Raw genomic sequence first — 13,500 nt, forward strand, 5'->3', positions numbered from 1 at the left:
AAATATATTAACTTGTCTTTTTATAATCTGAACAAATATAGATGAGCACAAAAGCCTCTCAACCAAAATCTGATTTCAGAAAGTTTTGAAGAAAGAATTAATCTATTGGGTTTTATCTACAGTAGAGATAGAAATGGTCTTGCCCCACTCTAACTAAAACATTAAAGGCATTAATAGGATAAGAGAGGTTTTATTTGACATATTGTTGAGCATGGTGATTCATTGACATCAGTGGTCTGCCTTCCTCTCTTTGGTATGCCCATGTTCCCTTGCTCTGTTACTGCCGTGCTTCTTTCCCCATCGAGTGGGAGTGGATGGAACCTAGGTCCTGTGTAACAGCTGGTTGATTAGGGGTGAGAAGTAAGACACCATACTACCCATTCAAACTTACTTAGGTGGTGGAGATTCCCACTGGAAGGGTTAATGCAGTGTTTACAGTCTCACTTTGTGGTGGGAAATTTTTGCCCTAGATTCAGTTAGACATTTACAAATCCCACCCCCCACATCAGTGAAATTGTCAGTTTGATTGTTCCTTTCCTTCCTAGCCACTTGTTCAGGCAGCTCTTGCCACAAGCTAAACTATACTAAAACTAGGAGCAAGAAGCTTAATGGCAGTTGCTGAGCTGCATGTACTCAATAATTCAAATGCAGCTCAATTCATTTCACCAGAATTTACCAAAAAACCCACACCCCAGGCCCAACCAAGCCAACAACCGCCCCTTGCGTCTGTGGTGAGAGCTGGAAAGTTTCAGACCCAAAGGTGAAAGTTAGAGCCTATGTCCATGGAAGGCAGTTGGTGAGGGAGGGAGTAAGCTGTATTTTTGTTTGAATAGAAGTCATCTTAACTATTTTTCTCCCGGAGGCAAGCACCATAAATAAAACATGCCTCCTAAGCATTCATCTGGCTGCCGGATCTGGAAAATGCCAATGTTCTGATTTAAAGGCTAAGCAGTTGTGGGAGTAAGGCCAGTTGGAGACTATAAGAGGAGCAGGGATGCCATTTCTGATGGTTTTGTAAAGAGAAAAATGAGAATTTGACTTCTCTTAAGGAGCAAAGCTCAGAGGAGTGTGGATCTCTTCCCTAGTTCATACCTAACACATGTAGAATAGTGAGAGGTAAGTCTCTTGACATTACCACATTACAAGTCAGACACAAGCCTGGTGTCATCTCAGTGTTGTTATCCCAGCAACAGGCCAATTTACCATGCAGCTGCCAGGATCATCCTTTCCCACTTCCCTGACCTTACTTGAATCTGCATAGGCTTTTCTCTCTCCTCTGCATGAATCAAGCGTCGCCTCGCCTGCATTCAATTCTCCATCTTCCCTCCCTTTGTCTGTGACACCCACTTCTGCTTTCTTTCATGTGATCCTTGGAGAAATTTCCTATTAATGTTCGCAAAACAGCCCTCCTTTCCTTAGTTCAGAAATCCTTTTTTAAAAACAAACAGATCTGTTCCCTGAAGCTTCCATATGTAACAGCAGTTCTCAGAACTTGGTCTTCTGGGGTCTTTCATACTGGCCTGGAGAATGAAACATTTTGAGACTCATACATTGTGGTACTGGGTTGGTGGGAGAGGGAGGTGGTCCATGATGGGATCTTTCTCTTAAAAAATGACCAGTAGTGTGAAAGACAGTAATACCCTTTCAATATGTGTTCGTTCTGTACTGTATTTCATCCACTTGTGCCTTTAGGCTGAAAGCTCTTGGGACAAAGACTGGTTATTTGCTTGGCACAGTCCACCCAAGATGCAGTGCAGCATACCCTTCTGCAGCTGTTGGAGTAAGTTACTTATGTCAAAAATGAATATTCTTTTAATGAAAGTAATTTATATACGTGTGAGTGTGTGAGAGAGAGAAATTTTGGTACTAGTGAAAAGTGTGGCAGCCTTGGAGACTGAACCACATTTATCCAAAGAACGGGTACCAAACAGGCAGCCTTTAGCTGGAGCAATAACTATTAAATGTTGGATGTGGGAAGTAATTCTGGCTCCAGGGTCCATTCATGTCTGTTGAGATGGTCAGCAAGGAGGCTGATTAGCCCCAGCTATGTGCATGGCTTTCATAATGGGGATACCTTGTCCAGCAGGAAAGAGAGAAAACTTAATGCATGTGAAAGAAACAAATCTTGCATCAGTTGAAGCTACTACTTTCATGATTTTTTTTTTCTCATCACGTACTTGGTTTTGCAGACGAAAAGTAGAGAGAGCAGGAACTCAGCATTGTGGGTTATATTGTCAAGTTTCTGATATCAGTGTGGGTTTTAATTTTGGCTTCTTTGTGGAGCAACGGAACATATTGTACTTTTAGCATCCATTCCATTCACTTAATATTGTAAAATATTATTTGAGTGTTTTTCTTTAATAAGCTCTGCAAGGCTTAAATCTATTAGCAAAATTGTCACATTTTTATGTCCATTTGTCTCAAACAATTTTATACAGTAGAACCTCTGCGTTATGAACACCACGGTTATGAACTGATCAGTCAACCACACACATCATTTGGAACTGGAAATGTGCAATCAGGCAGCAGCAGAGCCAAAAAAATAAAAATAAAAAAAAAGCAAATACAGTACAGCTTTGTGTTAAACATAAACTACAAAAAAAGAGAGAGAACAGCATTTTTCTTCTGCATAGCAAAGTTTCAAAGCTGTATGAAGTTAGTGTTCAGTTGTAAACATTTGAAAGAACAACCATAATGTTTTCTTCAGAGTTATGAACATTTCAGAGAGATGAACAATCTCCATTCCTGAGGGGTTTGTAACTCTGAGGTTCTACTATACCAGTGGTTCTCAAACTTTTTTAACTGGTGACTCACATAGCAAGCCTCTGAGTGCGACCCCTGCCCCTTATACATTAAAAACATGTTTTTATATATTTAACACCATTATAAATGCTGGAGGCAAAGTAGGGTTTGGGGTGGAGGCTATCAGCTCGCAACCCCCCATGTAATAGTTTTATGACCCCCTGAGGGGTCCCAACACCCAGTTTGAGAACCCCTGTACTATACACTCCTTAGCTTGTGCTTTTAATAGTTTAAATGACTGACTATACTATAGAAAATAATCCTAGGTTCAAATTGCATATGAACATTCTTTATAATTACAATAACAATCTTACAGACTGTTACAGCTCTTTATTTCAGTCCTGGTATTACATGTGCAGCGAAAACAGTAGTGACTGACCTCAGACTTTAAAAGCAATGTAATCGCTCTCACTCTGGTAAATCTGATATTTGTGACATGAGTGTTCATGTCGACACGTTGCAGCTCAGAAAGAGGCAGCAACCACCATCCTTTTTTATAGCCTTGATGAGATACTGTGGCAGTCTTCTTCATTAGCACATTTGCCACCGTTCCTTATTTTAAGGACTGTTACAGATTTTAGTGAAACTGTCTCCAGGTCTGGTACGTTAATGAAATGTCTGAGGATTGTTGGAGCTGTGAGAAGGGGACAGATGCATCATGCTATGGTGATATACAGTGTGATACAGCAACTCTTTGGGGCAGCTGGAGACCACCCTGTGCCCCCTGAAGCAGTAAGACCTGAGTAACAGCCTCATCCTTGACAATAACTTGCTTATCACAATAGGACTCTAGGCCAGCGGTTCTCAAACTGTACTTCAGGACCCTAAAGTGGGTTGCAAACCCATTTTAATGGGGTCACTAGGGCCATATTGAATGGCAGGGAACTGGGCCTGAAGCCTCAGCTCCACCTGCACCTGGCACAGCGGGTCTTAGGCTCTAGTCCCCTCTGCCCCCACACAGGGTCATGTAATTGTGGTGTTAGAAGGGGGTTGTGGTGCCATGAAGTGTGAGAACAGCTGATCGAGGCAGCCCCAGGCCCTGCTGGCTGCAACAGCCCATTGCCAATGCCACGGCTGTGCAAGCAGGGCCACTCCTGCAGCTCCAGCATGGGGACAGGGCCTGCTACCCCCTTTCCCCCATTCCCTGGCCCTGCCCACTCCCCTTAGCCCTGCCCCTCTCGCTCAGGCCCCGCCCCGCCGGAGGTACCCGGAAGTGACGCCGCCGCACGCACGCGCGCTGACGCCGTGGCGGGGCCCTGAGGGGAGGAGCGTCGCGGTTGCTGGCGGCGCAGCTGGAGCGGGGCTGAGACGCCGCCGCCGCCCGGGAGAGCCGGTGAGGGGGAGGGGAAGGTGTCGAGCCGGAGGGTCCCCAGCTCCTGCCCCCTGCGAGAGGGAGCAGAGGGGGGGGCTGTGGGGCCGGGGCCGGGGCCGGGCTCCTCCTTCTCCCGGCCGGGGCGAGCGTGGCGGCGCGGGGCCTTCCCAGCCCCTGGGGTGGGGGAGAGCGGGGCCCTCCCTGCCGCCTGCTAAGGGGCGCGGGGGTGTCAGGGCGGGGGGGGGCCTGACCCAGTTATGGGCCCCCAGTCCCCGTAGGGCGGCCCCCCGCCCCTCCCCATCGCCGTGTCACCAGCTCGCCCTGACCCACCCTGGCGAGCCCCTCCGCGCCCGGCCCGAAGCGGGAGGGAAAGGCCATCGACCTAGTGCTGGGGGCGGGGGTGTGTCTGTCCGTCCTGAGGGCCCCCGGGGGCTGCACGCTCCGGCCCCTCCCACCAACAGGGAGGCTGAACCCTGAGCCTGTTGGAGCGAGTTGGGGTCAGACCGGGGCGCTCAAACTTTGGGACTGGCGACCGCTGTCACATACCAAGCCTCTGAGTGTGACCCCCCCCCGACCCCTTAGATATGAATAATGCGTTTTAATTTATTTAACACCATTATAAATGCTGGAGGCAAAGCGGGGTTTAGGATGAAGGCTGACAGCTTATGACCCCCCCTGTAATAACCGCATGACCCCTTGAGAGGTCCTGACCCCAGTCTGAGAACCTCTGGTGTAAGAGGAGGGATGGGGTTGTGGTTACAGCACTGGGGCTCTGCGGCCCTGGTATCAGTTCCTACCTCTGCTGCAGACTTTCTGCGTGTGACCTTTGGCAGATCTCTGCCCTAGTCTTGAGTCTCTGTGCCCCAGTTCCCTATCCATGAGATGGAAAAACTTCCTTTTTTCTATGCTTTGTCCATCTTGTCTATTTAGACTGTAATGCCTCTGGGATAGGAACTGTCTCTGACTTTGTGTGGTGCCTAGCACACTGGGGCCTCTATCGTAATTGGGACCTCTAGGTTGTGTGATAATATAAATAACAACAATTTGTGACAATACTGGTGAAACGTTGTTTGATCTTTCTGGTTGACGGCTGTTCAGTTCAAAAATATTTTATTGGTGCAGCACACTATACAAGTGCTGTCAAAACATCAATGAAACCAAGGTTTGTGAGTCATAGGTGTGTCTCAAGCTTCTGCCGAGAGCAGACTTCACAGCCATTTGGAGACATTGTGGCAGTGGGGAAAGGCTCCTGCAGCTCCCTGTCCTGGGGAAAGGCTCTGGCAGAGAAGAAGCAGTGGGAAAAGGCTCCTCTGCTGCTGAGTGTTTCCCTATTGCCTCCCCTTGCCAGAGCTTTTCACCAACACTTGGAGCTCCACACCACAGCGTGGACGCAACTTCTCACTGCTGAATGTAGCTACGCATACTCTACACATTGCCCCAAGTGGTATGCAGCATAGCCAGAGCCTTTGTCATTTCTGGTTTTTTGACTGGCTGCTCCATAATGAGGTGCTATGCCTTTTCTTTTTTTGAGTATCTTGTACTTCTTATGAACAGGCTGGTTTATAGGGAAACAGAGAAACTGCATGTAATAAACTTCAGGTGATTTTTTTTCTCTTGCGTTAACTCTCGGGAGTGGGGAATAAATTTGTTTTACACATTGCACACACCAAGCTATTTCTTCAACCTGACTTCCCAAGAGCATTCTAGAAAACTTTTCTACTGTCTCTTCTACTTTTGGTTAACAAATAATGCAGCTTAATCATTCAAATAACACTTGATCCAGCCTTGAAAATGTATTATGGACACTTATTAGCCCAAACAATCGACTCACCTGTCCATTTCTAGGATAGCCATTTTAATATAGTTCCCTGTGTATCAAGTTTATTCTTTTTTAGTAACTTACACATGCATTTAGTGTTCATGGAAACTATAGAGTGACAGCTTGGGAAACTGAAGTTATCTATTTAAATACAGGACAAGTACAGTTTGTGGCAGCTCCAGTACAAGTTTCTACAAACAGCACTGCAAGTACTTCAATCCTGACCTTCAGGGGAGCACTTCTAGGGTTGAAAGAGTAGTGCAGTCTTAATGGCTAGTTCGCTCCATTGCCAAATACTTAATGCTTCTACTGATTTTTCCAGTCAAGTTGCTAATAGTTGTCGTGACTTTTACAATGTAAACATGTGTGACCATTGGAAGCAAGACTGGAACCATTACTGCTGTTTGCACTGGGGTGAGGTCGGCATAGCTACATTACTGAGGGGTGTGGATTTTTCACAACTCTAAGTGATGTGACTATGGCAATGTAAGTTCCCAGTGTAAACCAGCCATCAGGGTTTTGTAGACCAACACTTTAAACTTCACCTGAAAGCCAACAGGAAGCTAGCACAGACCTCAAAGCTCTGATGTAATGTGCTTCCAGCAAGAAGCACCTCTCAGAGATGGTCTTATGGCTAAGGTATTGGACTAGGACTCAGTCTTTTTGTGTTACTTTGGTCAAGTCACTAAATCTCTGTGCCTCAGTTCTTCTCTGTAAAATGGGAATATTACTACTCCTTATTTCACAGAAGTGTTCTGAGGATTAAGTAGTTATGTGAAATGCTTATATACAGTAGTGACACGAGCCATAGAACAACTTATAAAATAAATTAATATGGGAGCCACGCTATACACTAAACTGGATAGTCTTAAGGAAAAGCTCCCTGTGTGGACTGCAATACACTTTTTCCATAGACCTAGCTACTGCCTCTTTGGGAGGTGAATTACCTATGCTGATGGGAGAACCCCTGCCGTCAGTGTGGCTAGTGTCTACACTGAAGTGCTACAGTGGTATTTCTGCAACATTTTAACCTTAGACCTACTTTAAGTGGTCTGGGTGTCTCGCCCCCTGAGACATCACTTCTGTCCATGTGATACCACATAGATTCCAGTAAGAAGGAATCCAGGCTTGTGGCCCCATGGCTTAAAAGGAAATGGTGCTCTCAAGGAAGGTTACTTGACTCTAGGAAGAAAGCCCTCCAACTAATATCTGTAAAAACTTGAAATTGTTGACCACCTGGGCGTGCTGCAAGTCCCATCATTAGTATTTTGGGAAGTGGAAATGGGGAAAGAGGGATTGGGAAGAGATGTGATGGCTAGATCAGAAAGGTGTTTTTTATACGATGATCTAATGGATTGATATGATGGGGGCAGATATTTCTATTTAGTAATTTTATCCTTTGTGTGTGTGTGTTTTACATTGTGCAAAAGAAAACTTGCAGTTTTGGATGGGTGCTTATTTTAAATTTATTTCAATTTATAATACAATGTAGTTTGTAAGTCTTCCTCAGCTTCCCCTTTCTCTTGCTGCCATTTGTCATAAACTCCTGTTATGCTTATTCTCTCTGTATATCCTTGATGTTCTTCTTGTGACCTAAACTAGTCCTCAGACTGTAACATGCAATCATGCTTGTGGATACTGACAACACTTCAGTCAGGTGCAAGTATACACTAAGAATTGGATATCAGATGTCAACTCCTTAAAACTGCTTCTCTCTCCCTACAAGCAGGCAAGCAACATAATGATCTAGCATTTTGATAATATATATGTGAAGTAGAATAACTGACACTTCAAAAAGCTTATCTTCCATCTGGATTTTTGGATCAAAATTTATTAAAAATGCATATTTAATGTGATACTGAATTGTTTCCTTTCTTCTCAGTCATAGCAGGAAGCAATTTTTAGGCATATATTCTGTGTGATTCCATTTGCCTCCTTTTCTGTATGAGGCACACAGGTTCAAGATGTAGATACTTGGGTGTGATCTGTTAGATCACTATGTTCATGGCCTCCTTGATGGATAAAATATTCATCATTAAAGATGGTAGCTGAGAAAGATCTGAGATCCCATAATAAGATATGCAGACAGTTGGCATGTAGACAAACTAAATTGTGGTTTTAGTTTGCACTGTCAGCACTGCTGGGGGTGGTGCTTTATTTACATATAACTCTTCAAATTCCTTTTTTAGAGTTGGAACAAATAATGAGTTGTGTTCACTAAGATTTATAAAACTTGTGAAGCCTGGTGACCAGCACATTGGATTCCAGAAATGCTAAACAGTGGATGTAACTTCCTTTGGCAAATATTGTTATGAAATCTTATTGTGATACTTCATTTCCATGTTATCAATATTCTTACCTGGCATTGTTGCTTTAAAGTAGTGTTTGAGCAGTGGTTTGAATTCTGAATAAAAGATCAAACAATTTTACTAAAATCTTTTGGCTCTCTTCCTAATGAACATATATTTAATAGGCTATAGTAAATATGCAAGAAAATAAACTTGGTTGTTGTGTATCTAATTTCTTAATATTTTTAGTGTGAATTGGTTGCTGATTAAGTTTTGGTGATTAAGTGCTGGTTCTGAACAAAGTGGTTACTGTATGATTGGGTTGATGTTAGCTTGTTTTGAAGTTACTTAGTTTTCATAGAACCATGGATGGAAAATATTTGTTAAGTCATCTTGTCCCTCCCTTCTCTATGGAGGAAACTGGTTCCTAGTTTATTACAAGCACATACTAATTACATGCCTAAATGATTATTGTAGAGTAGTGTGTGAATCATGAATACTTAAGCACTTACATGACTTATAAGAAATTTATGTGCCATGCAATTCAGTGATTGCTGTTCTGAATTGAATAAATATTTGAATAGTGATTGAAAATAGAATGGCTAGTTACTTCAATCTCATAAAGACTTGTGGTATTTAATTAAAAGAAAATTACTTGAAGTTCGTAATCGCTCTTCTGAAGACACTACTGATAATAATGACATTACTGTTTTCACACAGTCTTAGCCAAAGAAAATCTTGCTTTCTAATGGACGCCTTTCTCCTTTTTGAAAATTTCTGTTTTCAGTGCCTTTGGTCTGTTTGGGGATGGGTTCATTTGGGAATGTGTTGTAGCCTCGTATACAACGTTTCCCCCCCACACACACCAAAATTATCCACCATCACAGTAGTACTGGTACAGCTTTACCACTGCTAGCTCTCATGTGAGTGTTAGTGTGGACCTGCTGCTGGCAGATACCGCTGTGTCATTTTGATCTGCCCTGGGCAGGGTTGGACAACTTGATGGCTAAAATCCAGAGATGCTACTCTATATTAGACTAGACTTGGGTAGAAGATGCTGCTTTGCAGTAAAGACACTATGGTAGTCTATCTTGTAGATTTGTACATGGATTCAAAGGCCTGGTCTATGCAAGAAAATTAGGCCTGCTTAACTAAATTGCTCAGGGGTGTGAAAATCTATACCTCTGAGCAGCCTAGATAAACCAACCTAAATTCCAGTGTAGCCAATGCTAGGTCCACAGAAGAGTTCTTCCATTATTGCCTTTCATACGCTGATGAAGAATTCTTCCCAGCCGCATAGATAGTGGCTACACTGAAGCCTACAGCTGAAACACTGTAGCATTTCAAGTGTTGGAAGTATGCTGTGAACTAGTGGTGAACCCTACCTGAAACCTTTCTAATCTGGTGTGGAATCAATCTGTCATTCCTCCACTAATAAAATGTAAAGCATCAGCTGATATCTTGGCAAAATGTTTGCAGTCTTCCTCACCCTTCCCTTTTCTCATCTTGCTCTGAGCTTTAATGCTTAGCACCCAGAACATGACAATCAGGCAGTCTTGATGTTTGTTTTGCACCAAGTGTTCAAGAAACTTCCTTTGAAACGTTTTTTGACCCGTTCTAATTAAAATAATAATGTCCATAGTGAAATTCATTCCAAAGCATGAATAGTGTCAGAGGTAAGACTTAAAAAAAATAAAAATCTGGAACTTGGGCAGATCAGTCTAATACAGAGGTTCCCAAACTGGGGTTCACAAAATGTTACAGGGGGGTTTCGGGAAAAAAATTCCCTAATGGTGGACAGAGCTGTCCCTAGGGACCCCGCCGCAGCATGGGACCAGCAGCTTGGAGCCTCCCTGGACTTCCAAGAGCTAAGCAAATCAAAGCAATCATCTCTATCACACTGAGGAGATTTAAACTTCAAGACTCTTTATAAGAAATGAAAAGGGAGGTGGGTATTTTTTGCTGTTTTTAAAATTAAATAGGCAGCTAGTATTGTTTTTTAAATTATTATGAAGAACAAGTTTAAGATTTGTTGTAACGTGTGTTGCTTGCCTGGACTGCTCAACACCTGAATGCTTGTGTAGGAGGAACTCTTTGAGTTGGCTTCTTAAATACTTTCATGCTGTGTCACATCTGATACTCCTTGATAAAACATAGGTGCCTTGTCTTATTACAGGCTTATTCAAAGTGATACAAGCTACGAAAGTGAGATCTTGGAAGAGTGTTGCTGTTTTCATAATGCAATAAAAATACTGTAATGATAAATAGTAATTAATAATAGTGTATAAAAAGCATGTCATAAAAACAATTTAAGATTTCCAAGATCACTGCTTTTATAATTTATACTCAGGTAAAGGAGAAAATCCCTGGAAATATTCATTTTTAGGAGGGGGTTCGCGAGACTTGAGATTTTAATGAAAGGGGTTCACAGGTTGTTACAGTTTGGGAATCACTGGTCTAATTGAAAGAGCTGTCTGGATTGTCGCTAAGGAATGTGATAGAATTTAGCAATACTTCTGAGTCTCTTTGCTTGTTTCTGGAGATAGAGGATAAAAGCTGGAAGGGAGGGATTCAGGATCATATGATAAACATGTTGGGCCACATGGTATTTTACTGCTGTTGGTCATAAATTTTAAATGCTGGCATACACTTAGTGTGCCTAATTTAATATGAAAGTGGATGGGTTACCTTTTCCTACTAGTCTGTTTGGTTTTTTTTGGACTTTCATGCAAAAAAGGAAACATTTGTTTGAACCTGTGTAACTGAAATACCATTGCTGACATCTACTGCACTCCTACGAAGTCACTTCTTTGACCTTCAGAAAGTGCAGTTACTGCTTATTTAAGGAACCATTTTTCATGTGTTGTAGTAATTACATAATTGATTCGTACAGGTGCTGTCCCAGAAATCCAGGAGCTCACAATACACGTTCATTTCTGCTTAACTCTGCCTGATTTCTGGGTTAGTTTTTGTTTTGCTGTGCAAAGATGACCCTAAATAGAACTTAAATATGTCTGAATAATAAACTGTTATATATTTTAGGAATGTCATCAGTTTCATTGACTGTGAGGGTGAATTTATTTGCCTAGTCTTCTCCTTGAAAGGAAAAGATATGAGGAGAGATTAAAACTTAGGGGGAAAACAAAACAAGATCTGGGGGAAAACAAAAACAAAAAAACTGTCAGAGACAGTACTTGGTCCTGCTAGTGAAAGCAGGGGACTGGACTCAATGACCTTCAAGGTCCCTTCCAGTTCTATGATATAGGTATATCTCCATATATCATTATTAAAGAGTCTAGGAGTTTTTAGTGTGGAAAAGAGGAGACTAAGGGGGGATATGATAGAGGTGTATATAATATCATTAGTGGTGTGGAGAAAGTGAATAAGAAAAAGTTATGTTTCCACAATATAAGAACTAGGGCCACCAAATGAAATTAATGGGCAGCAGGTTTAAAACAAAGAAAAGGAAGTTTTTCTTCACACAGTGCACAGTGAACCTGTGGCACTCCTTGCCTGAGGAGGTTGTGAAGGTTAGGACTATAACAGGGTTTAAAAGAGAACGGGATAAATTCATGGAGGTTAAGTCCATTAATGGCTGTTAGCCAAGATGGGTAAGGGATGGTGTCCCTTTGTCAGAGAGTGGAGATGGATGGCAGGAGAGAGATCACTTGATCATTACCTGTTAGGTTCACTCCCTCTGGGGCACCTGGCATTGGTCACTGCTGGTAGACAGGATACTGGGCTGGATGGACCTTTCGTCTGACCCAGTATGGCCATTCTTATGTTCTTATGTAAAAAGCTTGTAAAGGTTACTTAAAGGAAAGGTGGCAGAAAATGTGATTGAAATATGACTTTTACATGATAAATTCTAGAACTAGTATGGATGTGTTAATTAACAAAATAACAGTGCTTTCCCTGAAGTCACAATTCTGCCTTCAGTCCTTGTAAACACTGATGTATCCTGCAATGTATGTTGATTATATAGCTGAAAAGGACACCATTACATAATCTTAGTCTTTTATGTGCACACTAAATAAATTATGCGTGAGAAATTCTATTTTGATGATGAAGGTGCCATTTCTTTACATTATATTAAGGCTGAGGCCACAGCATGATTTTTCGTAGTAGTTCTTGTAATTTTAATGGCTCTATCATAGGTTTGGTGCTGTGTGTTTGTAGATATTTTGCAATTTGTGTTCTATATGAAAACTGATAAAATATAGCCTCTTCCTCTTGAGAGAGCTTTATTCTTAGCACAAAATGTACAATTTCCTAGAAGAAATATCAAATTATGTGCTATTTCAGTGCCTGTTGTACAGTACTGACAAATATGGCCTTGGGGATTTATACAAATATGATTGGGGGAGGGGCCCTTTTTGGATTTAAGGCTGGCCTTGTATGTTATGTAACTGACTTAGAAATAAAGCTGTTTGCTGTGGTGTTGTAGCCTTGTTGGTCCCAGGATATTTGACAGACAAGCTTGGTTAGGTAGTATTTTTTTATTAGACCAACTTCTGTTGATGAGAGACACAAGTTTTTTACAAAGGTGGAGGAGATAAGGAGTTAACACGTTGCAGGAAACAATTCAAGATGAAGTGGGCAGTTAACACTTCCACAGTCATAGAACAAGGAGGGTTAGTGGATTTACACCTTGTAATGAGCCATAAATCCAGTGTGTTAAATCCATAATTTTTAGTATCTAGTAGAGTTATGAATTTAAGCTCCCAGGTTCATCTTTTGAAGGTATTGGACAGGTTTCCGTTGAGGGTGAGGACTAAGAGGTCAGATGTAGAATGATCCTTTTATGAAAAGTGCTTGCCTGCGGGTGGTATGATGGGTTTTTTTTGTTTTTTATAGTTTTTCTGTGACTGTTCTCCCACTTTGTGTCTCTAGAAATAAAGATAATGTATAAATTCATATGAAGTTTCTTTTACAAGGTCCATTTTTATTATCCTAGCGAGTGTATTGTGAAGCAGTGTTCATCTGAGGGTTTCGTGTTCAGTTTCATTAGGATTTTAATGGAAGATGTTTGTGGAGATAGGTTTAAGATGCGTAAACTGATCACTGTAGACTTTCTTTAAAGGAAAGTAAGACAAGAAAATCATGATGTTCTTCTGGTTGCACTTCCTATTTTACTGTGAGCTAGCTAGCCTTGTATCTGTGTTGTTGATCAGTTCGGTTTGATATGCAAATAACTAACGTAACCGTCTAAAAGTTGACTAACTTCTAAAACCAACATTTTCAAGAGCCCACTAAGTTTGGACATCTAACCTGAGAGA

At 41.9% G+C, this 13,500-nt stretch overlaps 1 protein-coding gene across 4 annotated transcripts in view; it reads left to right on the top strand.

Annotated features, from left to right (window-relative positions):
- Positions 1 to 4,025: 4,025 nt before the first annotated feature.
- Positions 4,026 to 13,500, top strand: part of RABGEF1 (RAB guanine nucleotide exchange factor 1) — a 36,209-nt gene continuing 26,734 nt past the window's right edge. For all 4 annotated transcript variants that reach the window (XM_039507220.1, XM_039507221.1, XM_039507222.1 and 1 more), the window contains exon 1: positions 4,026 to 4,135. The gene's annotated coding sequence lies outside the window, so the exon portion shown is untranslated. The remainder of the gene's footprint in view (positions 4,136 to 13,500) is intronic.

The sequence above is a fragment of the Mauremys reevesii genome, linkage group 20 (assembly GCF_016161935.1).
Source record: "Mauremys reevesii isolate NIE-2019 linkage group 20, ASM1616193v1, whole genome shotgun sequence".
Taxonomy (NCBI): domain Eukaryota; kingdom Metazoa; phylum Chordata; order Testudines; family Geoemydidae; genus Mauremys; species Mauremys reevesii.